Genomic DNA, 16119 nt, shown 5'->3' with positions numbered 1-16119 from the left:
CTAACCAATTTTCCTAGGGCCACTTATTAAATATTTTGTCTTATCCCAGTAAGTTCCTTTTATCAAGCTAAGTATCTGGTAGGCACAGTCCTTTAGCAGCATCTTCAGAAAGATCTTGAGTATTCTTGAACCTTTAAGTTTTCTTTAAATTTTTGATTCAACATGGTAACTATCTACAAAAATATTTACTGGGATTTTGATTGGTGTTACATTGACTTAGACTAGACTTGGAGGAATTGATATCATGATATTTTTTTCTTTTTGTTTATAAATGTGATATTCTTTCCATTTAGCAATGTCTTTATGCCATTCAGTAAGTTAAAATTTTTCTGTAAAGTTCTTATACATCTTTTGTTAGATATAGTGCTGGAGCTTAAGTTTAGCTCCTCTTAAATTACAAATCTCAGCACTGTCACAGGTACTTGTCCCAGGACACTGCTGAATTTCGGGTTTACTCACAGTTCATATTTTGAACTTACTATATTTTTATATGTATTTGGCACTCAGAAAATTTCCTTGCTGTTTTCTGATGCTTATAAGTCTTTATGTTTCTTAAAATATTCATATTTTGTTTTAATGAATCAGGAGGGTCTTTGGGATATTTGGTATGCCATATTACCAGAAGTTGAAACATTTAATTTTTCAGAAATACATAAATGAGTAACTCATGGTAAGATAAGCTTTCATGACTGGAAGATTCAAAGAAAGCATTGTTACTTGCAGTTTTGGGTAGGTGAATACCAATTTTAAGCACTATTTATGATGTAAAGTGTTTTTTCAATAAAAGATTATCTAACAAAAATAATATACTTTCTACTAAAGTGATTAATATTCACTAATGACAGTGGAAAAATCATTCCATTTGTATTGATTTTCATTACCTTAAATTTTTCCTCCACATGTGGGAAGCAGTTTATCTGGACATCAGAATCCCCTGGAAAAGGTCATAGAATGAAATAGGATTCTTGCCTTAATTGGATTAAAATGGGAGCCTATTGCGACTTTTTTTTTATAATTTGGAACTGAAGCTCAAGACATCCAGTGGGTGGGGGTGTATGTATATTGTTTGAGTCCTGTGGGGGATCAGTGACTAGCTTAAGTGCATGATGGCGGACACAGAAAACACAGTGATTAATTAAATGTAGAATTGGTTAGATTTTGTGTCAGGGAGAAAGATTCATGTTTGTTTTCAAACTAAATTCTTTATTTAACTTTTTTGACTCCACCAAAACAGAAAACACATTTAAAAGAGAAATATTTTGAGGCTAATTGAAAATGAAAAACAGGTGCTACATTGTGCTGCAAATGAATGCAAGATGGCAATATTAATGTACTTGGATTTTTGTTGTAGGTTTATACTCTAGGCAACTTCTGGATTAAAGGAGCTTTAATTTACCTGGATGGGGTACTGATGTAATTCCATAAGTAAATACATCAGAAAAAATCATGAATATACAAGTTTGAGTTAGGTGATAAAATTTAATACCAGGTAGATCTTATTGTTGACCAAGTAGCATTGTCTAATTATTTCTCACAGTAATTCTAAGCTCTAAACATCATTATTAGTCTCATTTTTCAATGAGGAAACTGGGTCTTTGAGGATTCCTGTAACTCACTCAAGGAAATGTATCTAATAAGCAGTGTATGTCAGTGCCTTTCAAACTTTAACATGTTGCATTTAGTTCACTGGTTGTTAATTAAAATGCAGATTTTCATTAAGTAAATCTGGCCAGAGATACTGTATTTCTCATAAGCTCCCAAGTGAGGCTGATGCTCCCTGTACAAAGATTGTTCTTCGAGTAGGAAGAATGAGAGGATTCAAAGTCAGATGTGTCTGACTTCAAGGTCTGCATTCATACCTATTACACAAATACATCCTTTGGCTTGAAGGAATGTGTAATCATAATGAGGAAGAAATGAGGGCTAGGTAGTAGTATGCTGTGAATTATTGTTCAGATTGATTAAGAATTGAATGTTCCAGTTAATAGAATATTCTAGAATGCTATGAATTTTTCAATGATCCTTTATCAGCCATCTTCAAAACATGATTCAATGAAATGAACTATGCTATTAAAATTTCATTTTTATCTACTGTGAAAAAATTTTAAACTTTTCTTATTATTCAGTGTCAAAGTTAGCATAAGATGCCTTTGAAAATATAGATGTAAAACATCTACTGAAGAAATTAATAGTTTATATTTCATAATTCAGTTTTTCTTAAAAAGAAAATGAACAACTGAAGCTATTTTTTAGTGGAATGATTAATTTTCAGTATCTGATAAATTTGGTTGTGCATGTATGTACACAGATTTTATGTATTTGAATGTTAAATTTTTAATTCTGTCTTTTTTAACCTGTTTATTTAAAAGTAAATTATAACTTATTGCTTTATGCTTATCTTGGCATTTGTTTACGTGCTTGACTCTAAACTACTCTACCAATATTTTCTTTTTCAATTTCAGCATTTATTTTCTTTTTATTCACACTCATTTAATGTATGGTCTTTCAATATGCTTCATCTACCGGCCTTAGAAAGAGCTGACAGAGAAGTCAGTATGAAAATACTTGAGTTGCTTTTGCCCTAAAACTGTCTTTTTTATAGCAAAACAACCTTTTGCATTTAAATAGTTCTTTAATAGTTATGGTTTTGTTTTGTTTTCATGACTATATAAAAACATGATTCTGATGGTTGATATGCATTAGACTCTTAATAGAAATTCTATGAAGTAGGCACATTAAATATCTGTTCATTTTTATTTTGTAAATGAGGAAACTCTGAACCAAGGTTCTTGTCTAGACTTATATAGATGACGTGAAGTAGTGGTGGAATTCAATTTTAGAGCATCTGTCCTAAATCCAGTTTTTTCCCATCTAAGCCCACACTGGTAATTTCAGCCATTTTATTTACAAGATATATCTGTAAATGACTGTTTTCTGATGCTTGCTGTATCTGTCTTAGAAACTGGTTCAGTATGACAATTATCCTGCTTAACATCACTGAATTATTCTTAAGCAATTGAAGCAATGTTTAGAGGTGAAAAGGAAACAGTCCTTTAACATTATTAGCATTTATTTCAGTCTGAACTAGGCTGAAAAATCTAGGAGTGTTAGTGAATAGTTCATAGGAGAGAGCTTTTCTGCAAAATAACCCAACCTCCCTTGGTGCCTCCTAAAAATTGGGAAGTGAATGAAATGGGTGGTCTTATTGTTCACCAAGCAGCTAACCCAAGGGGATCGACAATGTAAATGAAGGTCTCTAGACATTTGCTCAAAGGAAATAGTATCAAGGTTCTAATAAACAAATTTTTCTAGTGATACTTCTCCAATTATGGTTGTCCTGTGTCTCCCTTGGTTGTCCTGGTAATTTTAATTAAAATGGCTCCAATCTTTTATGACCCTTTAAAAAATGTAGTAAGTCCCAACTCTTCATGCAACCTTGATATTCAGCTTATAATTTGATAATGAAAAGAAGAAAATGACAGATGTTTTCAATCGACTATTAAAGTCGGATTTTTTTCTGGCAGCAGATCATTGTTGTTTAACCAAGTTGTTTTCATATGTTTCTTTAGCTCTTAGACCAATAATTCTCTTTCATGTTTGTTAGCAATGCTTACAGAGTTTACTAAAAATGCAGATTCCTGACCTTCAGCTCTAAAAGTTTTAACTCAGAAATAAAGGTAGACATCTCAAATTAGGTCCAAAGAAGTGATAAGGAGATTCAGGAAGAAATCTGAAATTTTTCAGGGTCTCAGATAATTAAAAATGTATTTGGGTATTAGGAATCATTGGTTTACTTCTGTGGGAACAGATTCATTAGAATTTATTGGAATGGAATAAAGACTGCAGCTTTAAAGAGTGATTGGGAAGTGAGAAATTGGCAAAAAATTTGTTTGCATTTTCATGATGCTTGGTAGGACAGTGAAAGAGATAGATGGAGTACTGTTGAAGACTTGCCTTTCTTTTTTGTTTGTTTTCAGGAAGGGAGGACATATAAGCATGTTTATAGACAGAAGGGAAGGAATCTATGTAATCTGAAAATAGAAAAAAAATCTGTTGAAGGATGATGCCAGAAAAAGTAAACACAGAGAAGATCAGTCATGCAATTTATCTTTGTAAAGATGATAAATTCTTTCTTTTGTGACAGTAGTGATATTAATATGAATAAAGATTTTGCATATAGAGAAAATATGAAAGTCACACTGGATGACCGCTTTTCTCTTGGTAATGTAGACAATGATATGACATGCAAAGAACAAGGAGCTTTGGGAGTCTTTGGACTATACTGAAGGTTTGGGGGAGGGAAGTACGAGAAAGTGACAGGACTCTGCTATGGGCAAATGAAATTACTGATAAATAAAATCTAGGGTCTTCTTAACACTGCAAAAAGAAAAGGAAGATATAAAATATCTTCATGTTCTGAAAGAGAGGTCCTTACTTAAGCTACATATGAGTTTGAAAAAGCTGTCTAAAAATTTTGTGTGTGTGTTTTTGACCATTAGCCCAAATCTGTCTTGAGGGTATAAATTTATCCATGTTGAAGAGAACAAGAGAAAAACTACTCTGGGAAAAGAATGGAATATTGTGCCATGTCTGTTTTTCCAGAAGAAAAGTGTGCTTACCCTTCTCTTTAATCTTAGTATAAAATGTCTTTGAGAGGTTTACTCACGTTGCTTAAGTATTTCTGTTTGATTCAGAGTAGTAGAGGGACTAGGTAAGCCACTATTTGTTTTGCAAAATTGAGATTACTTTTATTTATTTGGATTTGATCCATGTTCTCTGGATGCTAAAAATAAGGTGCTAAGGCTGGGGAGGGTGGCCTGGTGGCTGAGCAATGAAAGGTGGCTTCTTTGGACTTAGGTTTACAGACAAGTCAGAGCTCAGGCATGCCTTAGGGGATAGAGCTGGTCTGGAAATCCATCGGTAGGGTTTCCTGCCAGAGGCAAAGCCAATTGGGCAGAAAGAGGGTAGGTGTGCACTTTCGGATGGGAACTGAGGGAGAGTGGTGTGAATGGCAGTGGCATTGCACCTGGATGAACCCAATTATCTTCAGACAATGCAGAAAAACACCCCACAGGAGGAACAAGTTGTCCTTGAACATCCACCAATCCCAGAAAGTACCACCACATAATTATAGTCAAGGAAGGGCCTTCTTATGGCCAGCTTTCTCATAGTGCCACTGCTGGAATCACCACCTGTGAGCTGGTGAGTGGGGTCAAGATGGGAATCAAGAAAAAAAGCTCAGAAAGTGGAAAGAAGTCTACCGCATTCCTTAAACTGAAACTCCTGGTTTCTCAGCCTGCAGCAGTACCAAGTTGGTAGTGGGATTACAAAATGAATTTTAAATTATTTCATTTTTAACCCAGATTAGATATTTTAATTGATCAGCTGAGATTGTTTTTAGGTATAAAAGTTGTATATACAACGGTGAATGGAAAAGTTAACGGAGCCTCTAAGGCTTTAAGTTGTGTTCAACTATGATTAGTAGACAAGCCAACCAGAAGGTGATTCAAACAAATTACAGGTTTATATTCTCTCATGTAATGAGAAACCTAGAGGTAAGTGGCTCAAGAGATTTCCAGAAGTCCCATTCTGTTCTTCCTATGTCATCTCATTGGGTAAATCCTGGCTACAAGGGGGAATAAGAAATGTGGTTTTTAGCTGGACCCTTGACTCTACAAAATTGTGATATTCTTAATTAAAATGTGTATCCAGCCAGTTGCTGTCTACATCAAGACCTTTTCAAGAGTTAATGTGTGCTTTAGGGAAGAAAGCCTAGACAAAGTTCATTTTATAAGCAGAATAAAGGAAGGAAAACGTTGGTCTCTTTGATGCTTCTTATACAGAATCCCATGTCTTCAGTATAATGGTTACATGCATGATCGAGTCAGCTTTCTCTAACTAGGTTTGACATAATATGAACAGTAGTAGAATGAAAGGACTGTTGAGTCTATCTTCGTTTGAGGATTGGCAGAGTACATTTTGTAAATGTCAAGGATATTTAAGAATTAGTCAACAATAGTTAGAAAGATATTTGAAATTGTGAATCATGATAGGTAGGGATGGGGTCTGGAAGTGGTTAAGGATGACGTGGTCAAGAAAGGAGACATTTTTATGTGAATAAAGTATAACTATAGGAAGCAGTAGAGAAACAAGAAATCGTGGCTAATGATAGAAGTTTAAGAAATTACAATTTCTGGGTGATAACAAGGTTTAGGCATGAGTAAGTGAGCAGTTATTTGGATGCAGAAGAAAGTTTTTGGAGTTTTAATAGTAAGGAGCAAATCAATACTTAGCATTTATTGAGTGTCTTCTATGGTCCAAATACTTTGCTAAGTTCTTGTCATATATTTCTAACACAATTTCTGTTCCACAAATGGATATAATTGTTCTTATTTTAAAGATGAGATAGTGAAAGATCAGGGAATTAAAAATTGTCCAGTTTTACACAGCTAGCAATTATTAAAACCCACTTATGTATATCTACAAAGTATTTGGTGTTTCCTTCGTGACCTCTTGTTAGTTTAAATACTTAACAGCATTAACTCATTTAATCTCAACAGTTTCTTCAGTGGAAACGGAAAGATTAAAGTTCTTGACCAGGTGCTGCATAGAGTGAGACATTTGGGCTTCAATTCTTGTCTTCACGTTATCTAGCTTTTAGCTCCATGCCCCATATTTCTCACCTCCTTAACATCTCACTAATCTTAGCCAAAGTATATTTATATATAATTTTTCCAGTCAACTTGGATCTCTCTGTACAGATGATGTGTAGTCACTGTGACTAAGTAAGCCACCCTCTGCCCTTTGGGGTCTTCTTAATACCATGGGATCTAGGTTCTGTAAAGTTGGCATCTTCATCTGCTTTGCCCTGTAGCATCTAACACCTACCTAAAGCAAAGTTTGGCTACTAAATAAAATCCAGATATATATAACCTGCAGAATGGCTTTCACTAGAATGCCTCTTGAGTTTTAAAATCCAAATTCAGAACAGAGAGCTATCTTAATAAGTTGGTTTTATTTCTTAGTTTGTTTTTGCTGAAACCTATGAGGCAACTATTTACACTTACAACTTCCAAACTCAGTATTTTTTAACAACGCGGTATCTGGAAAGAATCTTGGTTTACATTCCAAATACAATTAATGGTGCATCAGCATCGTGTGTAGATGCTTTGAAGACCAGGCAGGTGCCAGCCAAGGAGGCATGCATATTTTCTTCTGGCACTGAGTCCAAGTAGGGCTGCAAACACCTGTCTGTCACCAGTCCTGCTCGTCATTTCAACATGAAGGGATGTTTGTAGCACTTTATGTTCTAATAGAGTTTCTTAGGTTTTTCAGTGCACTTCGACATTTGGTAAGTGTATATTTTACATTTATATTTCTGTTTTAAAAAGTTGGTTGGGGGTATGGATTGATACACATACATAATGTATTTTTGCCATTTGACATATTGATAGACCACCAGAATTTTCACTCAGAACATTGGATTTTCCCGAAGCAGATTACCAGCTTCAGTGGGACATGCCTGTATTTCTTGATGCCATTTGTTAATGGGTTAAATGGAAATCTCTAGATATACTATCACATTTCATCTCTCAGGTTACACACTTCAGTAGTATCGTTATGGATTTTTACATCTGAAGTAAGTAGAATGATAGAAATTTGGGGCCAAACAGAAGGGATGGTGAATCGCTAAGAGAAGGAAAAAAATCCATATACCTGTTTGTCTCTATCACACTCAGCATTTTAATTTTTACAATATTCTGTTCTGATTGATGCAATATTGAAAAGTTAGCAGGGAGGTGTTTTTCAAGGAAATCTGTTGTAAATCACTTAGCACTTGAGAGAGTACTTACCCCATTCCATGAACTAGTGCCTACACTGTCTACACAAAAAATACTTCTGAACAGAAGAGTAGTTGCCAAATGTACCTTTAAGATAGAAAGCACAATTAATGGTATAGTGCACCTAATGTTTTAATGGAAGGTGTTCAGACAAGGAAAGGTTGTGGAAAGAATGATAGTCCCTTTCTAATAAAAAAAACTATTGAAATGTGAGTTGCATAGTCTTGAGCTGATTTAGTTCTATATGATCAGCAAGTAATATTTAAAGTACTTCCATAGCATCCCTGTATTGACAGTTTGACAAAGATAATGCATGCTCTGATAACAGAGTACTTGTAAAATAGGGGAAGATGGATTGTTGGCTGTGTAGATTACATCGAGAATGAGATGGGCGAAGTGACTCAGAGCTCACATAGGTGGGAATGACAACATAATTTGTGGGACCCAGTGCAAAATGAAAACTTGAGGCCCTTTCTTAAAAAGTGATTAAGAATTACAAGATGATGGCAACAGAACCTTAAAGCAGTCGTGGGGTCGATTTGCAAAGTGCCATATTTGACTGCATGGATTGCACGCACATGAAGCTTGCCAGCTCTTGCACAGAGGTGATTAGTGGCAGAGTTGGAACTGGATTTGGGATTTTTCACCACTCGTTCAGTGCCGTTTCTGCAATGATAAATCATAGAATTTGGTGACTTGGTAGGCTGTGAAACCTGTGAGGATCATTATAAAATAATCCCAAAGTGAGGCAAAAAAAGAAAAAAAATCCACTCATTTTGCTTCTGTTTTACAAAATTGCAAACTTGCCCCAACAGAACAATAGAAATGCTCTTATCTAAATGTGCTCTTAAATGGTATTTTGCATAAAAATATATAGAGAGAAACTGTGCTAATGAAAGGCCATCCTCTTTGATTCACATAATGGGATCTTTAGCTAGAACTTAATAGCATACTACAGGTTTGGAGACAGTCTGATCCAGTAGTGTTTGCTAATGGCATATACTGTTAGCTGTTCGTAGAGTTGAACTTCAAGTGGTATTCCGATTCCTAATTGTTTCTTGACTTTATTTTTGTAATCTGTTGATATCTACCCTTATTACAGAACTATATAAACTCTAAACCTTCCCCTGTGAATCTATCTTCTAACTTTTACCAAGTAACATGCAGGCAGAAGCCCTTTGTGAGATACAAAATGCCACCCCAGACTTTCTATATACACAGTTCTTTTGAATCTATTCTCCATTGTTTTTAGAACTTAATAAAATAAAAAACTGTGCGTTCAAAAAGGAGCTATCCACGCATACCTTAAAATCCCCTGGCACAGTTTGCCATCAGAATGATGGAATGCCCTGTTAATTTAATTACAATATCATAGAATCAAAATCTTGAAAGAATTTTGGAAGTTCATTTGTCTGGCCTTCTCTCAGGCAGGTGAGTGTCTGTCTAAACCACAATGGGTGGGGAGTGAGTTGTCCTTTCCTCAAATATTTTTAGTGATAAAACTTCCACAATTTGTAATACCCCCTTGTTGCTTAGCTTAGTTTTCAAGAAATTATTTCTAACATCCATGCCCTTGTCTACTTTAACCTATTTTATTTTTTGTTCTTTTGTGTGTCAAAATTTGATAGGCATTCTTTTTTATTTATTTTTTATTTTGGTATCATTGATCTACAATTACATGAGCCACATTATGCTTACTAGACTCCACCCATAATCAAGTCCCCCACACATAGCCCATTACAGTCACTGTCCATCAACGTAGTAAGATGGTATAGAATCACTACTTGTCTTCTCTGTGTTGTGCAGCCCTCCCTGTGCCTCCCGCTACATTATGTCTGCTAATCGTAATGCCCCTTATTCCCCCTTATCCCTCCCTTCCCACCCATCCTTCCCAGTCCCTTTCCCTTTGGTAGCAGTTAGTCCATTCTTGGGTTCTGTGAGTCTGCTGCTGTTTTGTTCCTTCAGTTTTTTTCTTTGTTCTTTTTCCAGAGATGAGTGAAATAATTTGATACTTGTCTTTTTCTGCCTGGCTTATTTCACTGAGCATAATACCCTCTAGATCCATCCATGTTGTTGCAAATGGTAGGATTTGTTTTCTTCTTGTGTATATATACTAAATCTTCTTTATCCATTCATCTACTGAAGGACACTTAGGTTGCTTCCATTTCTTGGCTAATGTAAATAGTGCTGCGATAAACATAGGGGTGCATATGTATTTTTCAAACTGGGCTGCTGCATTCTTAGGGTAAATTCCTAGGAATGGAATTCCTGGGTCAAATGGTATTTCTATTTTGAATTTTTTGAGGAACCTCCATACTGCTTTCCACAATGGATGAACTAATTTACATTCCCTCCAGCAGTGTAGGAGGGTTCCCCTTTCTCCACAACCTCGCCAACATTTGTTGGTGTTGGTCTATTGGATGGTGGCCATCCTTACTGATGTGACATGATATCTCAATGTGGTTTTAATTTGCATTTTCTGATGATTAGTGATGTGGAGAATCTTTTCATGTGTCTGTTGGCCATCTGAATTTCTTCTTTGGAGAAGTGTCTGTTCAGATCCTGAGCCCATTTTTTAATTGGATTATTTGCTTTTTGTTTGTTGAGGTGCATGAGCTCTTTATACATTATGGATGTCAACCCTTTATCGGATCTGTCATTTATGAATATATTCTCCCATACTGTAGGGTACCTTTTTCTTTTATTGATGGTGTCCTTTGCTGTAGAGAAGCTTTTAGCTTGATACAGTTCCACTTGTTCATTTTTGCTTTTGTTTCCCTTGCCTGGGGAGATATGTTCATGAAGAAGTTGCTCATGTTTATGTCCAAGAGATTTTTGCCTATATTTTTTTCTAAGAGTTTTATGATTTCATGACTTACATTCAGGTCTTTGATCCATTTCGAATCTACTTTTGTGTATGGGGTTAGACAATGATCCAGTTTCATTCTCTTGCATGTAGCTGTCCAGTTTTGCCAACACCAGCTGTTGAAGAGGCTGTCATTTCCCCATTACATGTCCATGGCTCCTTTATCATGTGTTTATTGACCATATATCTTTGGGTTAAAATCTGGACTCTATTCTGTTCCACTTATCCATGGTTCTGTTCTTCTGCTGGTACCAAATTGTCTTGATTACTGTGGCTTTGTAGTAGAGCTTGAAGTTGGGAAGCAAGATCCCCCCCACTTTATTCTTCCTTCTCAGGATTTCTTTCTCTATTCGGGGTCTTTAGTGGTACCATATGAATTTTAGAAGTATTTGTTCCAGTTCATTCAAGAATGCTGTTGGTATTTTGATAAGGATTGCATTGAATCTGTGGATTGCTTTAGGCAGGATGACCATTTTGACAATATTAATTCTTCTTAGCCAAGAGCATGGGATGAGTTTCCATTTGTTAGTGTCCTCTTTAATTTTTCTTAATAGTGTCTTGCAGTTTTCAGGGTATAGGTCTTTCACTTCTTTGGTTAGGTTTATTCCTAGGTATTTTATTCTTTTTGATGCAATTGTGAATGGAATTGTTTTCCTGATTTCTCTTTCTGCTAGTTCATCATTAGTGTATGGGAAAGCAACAGATTTCTATGTATTAATTTTGTAACTTGCAACTTTACTGAATTTAGATATTAGTTCTAGTAGTTTGGGAGTGGAGTCTTTAGGGTTTTTTTATGTACAATATCATGTCATCTGCAAATAGTGACAGTTTGACTTCTTCTTTACCAATCTGGATGCCTTTTATTTCTTTGTTTTGTCTGATTGCAATGGCTAGGACCTCCAGTACTATGTTGAATAAAAGTGGGGAGAGTGGGCATCCCTGTCTTGTTTCTGATCTTAGGTGAAAAGCTTTAAGCTTCTTACTCTTAAGTATGATGTTAGCTGTGGGTTTGTTATATGTGGCCTTTATTATGTTGAGGTACTTGCCCTCTATACCCATTTTGTTGAGAGTTTTTATCATGAATGGATGTTGAAATTTTTTGAATGCTTTTTCAGTGGCAATGGACAAGATCATGTGGTTTTTGTCCTTCTTTTTTTGATATATTGGATGACGTTGATGGATTTTTGAATGTTGTACCATCCTTCCATCCCTGGGATGAATCCCAGGTGGTCGTGGTGTATGATCCTTTTGATATATTTTTGAATTCAGTTTGCTAGTATTTTGTTGAGTATTTTTGCATCTATGTTCATCAGGGATATATTGGTCTGTAATTTTCTTTTTTGGTGGGTCTTTGTCTGGTTTTGGTATTAGGGTGATGTTGGCTTCATAGAATGAGTTTAGGAGTATTCCCTCCTCTTCTATTTTTTGGAAAACTTTAAGGAGAATGGTTATTATGTCTTCTCTAGTCTGATAAAATACAGTGGTGAATCCATCTGGCCCAGATGTTTTGTTCTTGGGTGGTTTTTTGATTACCGATTCAATTTCTTTGCTGGTAATTGGTCTGTTTAGATTTTCTGTTTCTTCCTTGGTTGGTCTTGGAAGGTTGTGTTTTTCTAGGAAGTTGTCTATTTCTTCTAGATTATGTGGCTTGTTGGCATATAGATTTTCATAGTATTCTCTAATAATTCTTTATATTTCTGTGAGGTCTGTCATGATTTTTCCTTTCTCATTTCTGATTCTGTTTATGTGTGTAGATTTTCTAGTAAGTCTGGCTAGTGGTTGACCTACTTTGTTTATTTTCTCAAAGAACCAGCTCTTGGTTTCATTGATTTTTTTCTATTGTTTTATTCGTCTCAATTTTATTTATTTCTTCTCTGATTTTTATTATGTCCCTCCTTCTGCTGACTTTGGGCCTCATTTGTTCTTCTTTTTCCAGTTTTGATAATTGTGACTTTAGACTATTCATTTGGAATTGTTCTTTCTTCTTTAAATAGACCTGGATTCCTATGTACTTTCTTCTTAGAACTGCCTTCCCTATGTCCCACAGAAGTTGGGGCATTGTGCTGTTGTTTTCATTTGTCTCCATATATTGCTTGATCACTGTTTTAATTTGGTCATTGATCCACTGATTATTTAGGAGCATGTTGTAAGTCTCCATGTGTTTGTGAGCCTTTTTTTTTTCTTTGTACAATTTATTTCTAGTTTTATACATTTTTAGTCTGAGAAGTTGGTTGGTAGAATTTCAATCTTTTTGAATTTACTGAGGCTCTTTTTGTGGCCTACTATGTAGTCTATTCTGGAAAATGTTCCATGTGCATTTTAGAAGAATGTGTATTGTGCTGCTTTTGGGTGTAATATTTTCTTGAGTATTTTTGCATCTATGTTCATCAGGGATATTGGTCTTTAATTTTCTTTTTTGGTGGGGTCTTTGGTAGATGTCTGTTGGGTCCATCTGTGTAGTGTGTTGTTCAGTGCCTCTGTGTCCTTATGTATTTTCTGTCTTGTGGATATGTCATTTGGAGTGAGTGGTGTGTTGAAGTATCCTAGAGTGAATGCATTTCATTCTATTTCCTCCTTTAATTCGGTTAGTATTTGTTTCACATATGTCGGTGCTCCTGTATTGGGTGCATTTGTATTTATAATGGTTATATCCTCTTGTTGTACATACCCCTTTATCATTATGTAATATCCTTCTTTATCTCCTGTTACTTTCTTTGTTTTGATGTCTATTTTCTGATACAAGGACTGCAGCACCTGCTTTTTTTTCCCTATTGCTTGCATGAAATATCTTTTTCCATCCCTTGACTTTTAGTCTGTGTATGTCTTTGGGTTTGAGGTGAATCTCTTGTAACCAGCATGTAGATGGGTGTTGCTTTTTTATCCATTCTGTTACTCTGTGTCTTTTAATTTGTGCATTCAGTCCATTTACATTTAGGGTGATTATCAAAGATATGTACTTATTGCCATTGCAGGTTTTGGATTCATGGTTACCAAACATTCAAGGGTAGCTTCTTTACTATATAACCGTCTTACTTAACTCTCTTATTAAGCTATTATAAATACAGTGTGATGATTCTTTATTTCTCTCCCTTCTTATTCTTCCTCCTCCATTCTTTATATGTTAGGTCTTTTATTCTGTACTCTTTTATGTTTACTTTGGCTGCTTTTGTACATAGTTTTTATTGTGTTTTGCCTTTAGTTATTTTATTTTGTTTTCTCTGGTGACATCTATTTAGCCTTAAGAATGCTTCCATCTCATGCATTCCCTGTAAAATATCCTGTTGAGGTGGTTTATGGGAGGCAAATTCCCTCAACTTTTGCTTGTCTGGGAATTGTTTAATCCCTCCTTCATATTTAAATGATAATCGTGCTGAATACAGTATTCCTGGTTCAAGGCCCTTCTGTTTCATTGCATTATGTATATCATGCCATTCTTTTCTGGCCTGTAAGGTTTCTGTTGAGAAGTCTGATGATAGCCTGATGGATTTTCCTTTGTAGATGATCTTTTCTCTCTCTCTGGCTGCCTTTAGTACTCTGTCCTTGTCTTTGTTCTTTGCCATTTTAATTATTCTATGTCTTGGTGTTGTCCTCCTTGCGTTCCCTTGTGTTGGAAGATCTGGTCTGAGAGACTATTTCCTTCCCCAGCTTGGGAAAGTTTTCAGCAATAATTTCTTCAAAGACACTTTCAATCCCTTTTTCTCTCTCTTCTTCTAGTACCCCTATTATGCAAACCTTGTTCTGTTTGGATTGGCCACACAGTTCTCTTAATATTCTTTCATTGCTGGAGATCCTTTTTTCTCTCTCTGCCTCAGCTTCTCTGTATTCCTGTTCTCTGATTTCTATTCCATTAACAGTCTCTTGCCCCTCATCCAGTCTGCTCTTTTGTCCTTCCAGAGATTGTTTCATTTCTGTAATCTTCCTCTGTACTTCATCCCTTAGCTCTTGCATATTTCTCTGCAGGTCCATCAGCATTGTTATGACCTTTATTTTGAATTCTTTTTCAGGAAGGTTGGTTATATCTATCTCCCCAGGCCCTCTCTCTGGGGTTGTCTGTGTGATTCTTGCCTGGACCAGATTCTACTGCCTTTTCATGGTGATAGTGGTGGTCGTAGGCAGTTGACACATGTGTCAGCTGGGGGATCAAAGTCCCTTCCTACTTGCTGGTCACCTTGTCCTTCTCCGCTGCCTGTGGCAGTTACCTGCAGACAGGGAGCAGTCTCTGGGTTAATCCTGTGAGCTGCCATAAGCGGGGTCTCCCTCGGGGTAGCCCAGATCCCAGCTGGGAGTTGCTGGTCTGCCAGGTGTGTTCTACTGTGAAAATGGTGCCCCTTCGTGCCTTGCTCTGGCTTCCTCTGTCTGTGCCAGGCAGCTATGCACTGTCGGCAGCCTTTGGGTCTGTTATGGTTAGCTGCACACTCAGAGGAGACTCGTTGTCATTGCTATGTGTGGGGTCGCTCTTTGGCTTCTCTGCCACTGTGGTGGGTCAGCTGGTTTGCTAGTAGCGCTGACCAGGGGGAATGAATGGCAGGCTGCTTATCTCCATGAGGGGCTTCGGGGCAGGGCTAACCTCCAGGGGGTTGGGGCACCTGAAGTTTCTTAGGATTCCCAGCCTTCTGGGCTGAGTTTGCCAGGACGATTCTGTCCAGCTGTTCAGCCCATGTCCCTTTAAGACTTTGAAAAAGCCCTCACTTTTCTTTTCTCCCCGGGGAGCCAGCTGTAGGGTCCTGCTTGCAGTCTCTGTCTCGGATTTTATTTTTCTGTTTCTCTAATATCCAGTACACCATGCAATGTGTGCCTCTGCTCCCAGTGCAGATTACTAGGGCTGGTTATTTAACAATCTTTTGCTTCCACTCCCTCCCTACTCCTATTCTTTTCCTCCTGCCAGTGAGCTGCGGTGTGGGGGGTGCTTGGATCGCCAGGTCACAGCTTTGTATCTTACCCTTTTAGTGAGATGCTGAGTTCTTGCACATGTAGATGTAGCCTGGCTGTTGTACTGTATCTTCAGGTTTCTCTTTTAAGCGTAGTTGTATTTGTTGTATTTTCAAAAACGTGTGGTTTTGCGAGGAGGTTTCCTCCGCCCTACTCATGCCACCATCTTGAGCCAATAGTTGATTGACATTCTTATAAGAAATCTCTTTCTGTGAGTGTGTGGTGGTAGGAACCATCATTAACTCACCCTTGGCAAATGATAATGATTCTCAATTGCTGAGTTCATTATTGCCAGACATTGTGTTAAGTGCTTTACACACATCATGAAATTCAGTCTTCAGAATCTTCAGAAGAACCTTATAAGGTAGGTATGTTTATTATGACCGAAATATCAGAGTGTTATGTGAGAAAGCCAAAGTCATCTAACTCAGAGAAATCAGGGGGAATAGGTTTTATATCCAGATATCTCCAATTCTTCTAAAG

General features: G+C 36.6%; 1 protein-coding gene across 12 annotated transcripts in view; it reads left to right on the top strand.

Annotated features, from left to right (window-relative positions):
* The window catches only part of CACNA2D1 (calcium voltage-gated channel auxiliary subunit alpha2delta 1), a 533653-nt gene that overhangs the window by 114252 nt on the left and 403282 nt on the right, over positions 1-16119 (top strand). The gene's annotated exons all lie outside the window — the stretch shown is intronic.

The sequence above is a fragment of the Manis pentadactyla genome, chromosome 7 (genome assembly GCF_030020395.1).
Source record: "Manis pentadactyla isolate mManPen7 chromosome 7, mManPen7.hap1, whole genome shotgun sequence".
NCBI lineage: Eukaryota > Metazoa > Chordata > Mammalia > Pholidota > Manidae > Manis > Manis pentadactyla.
This window is presented reverse-complemented; position numbering and strand designations above follow the sequence as displayed.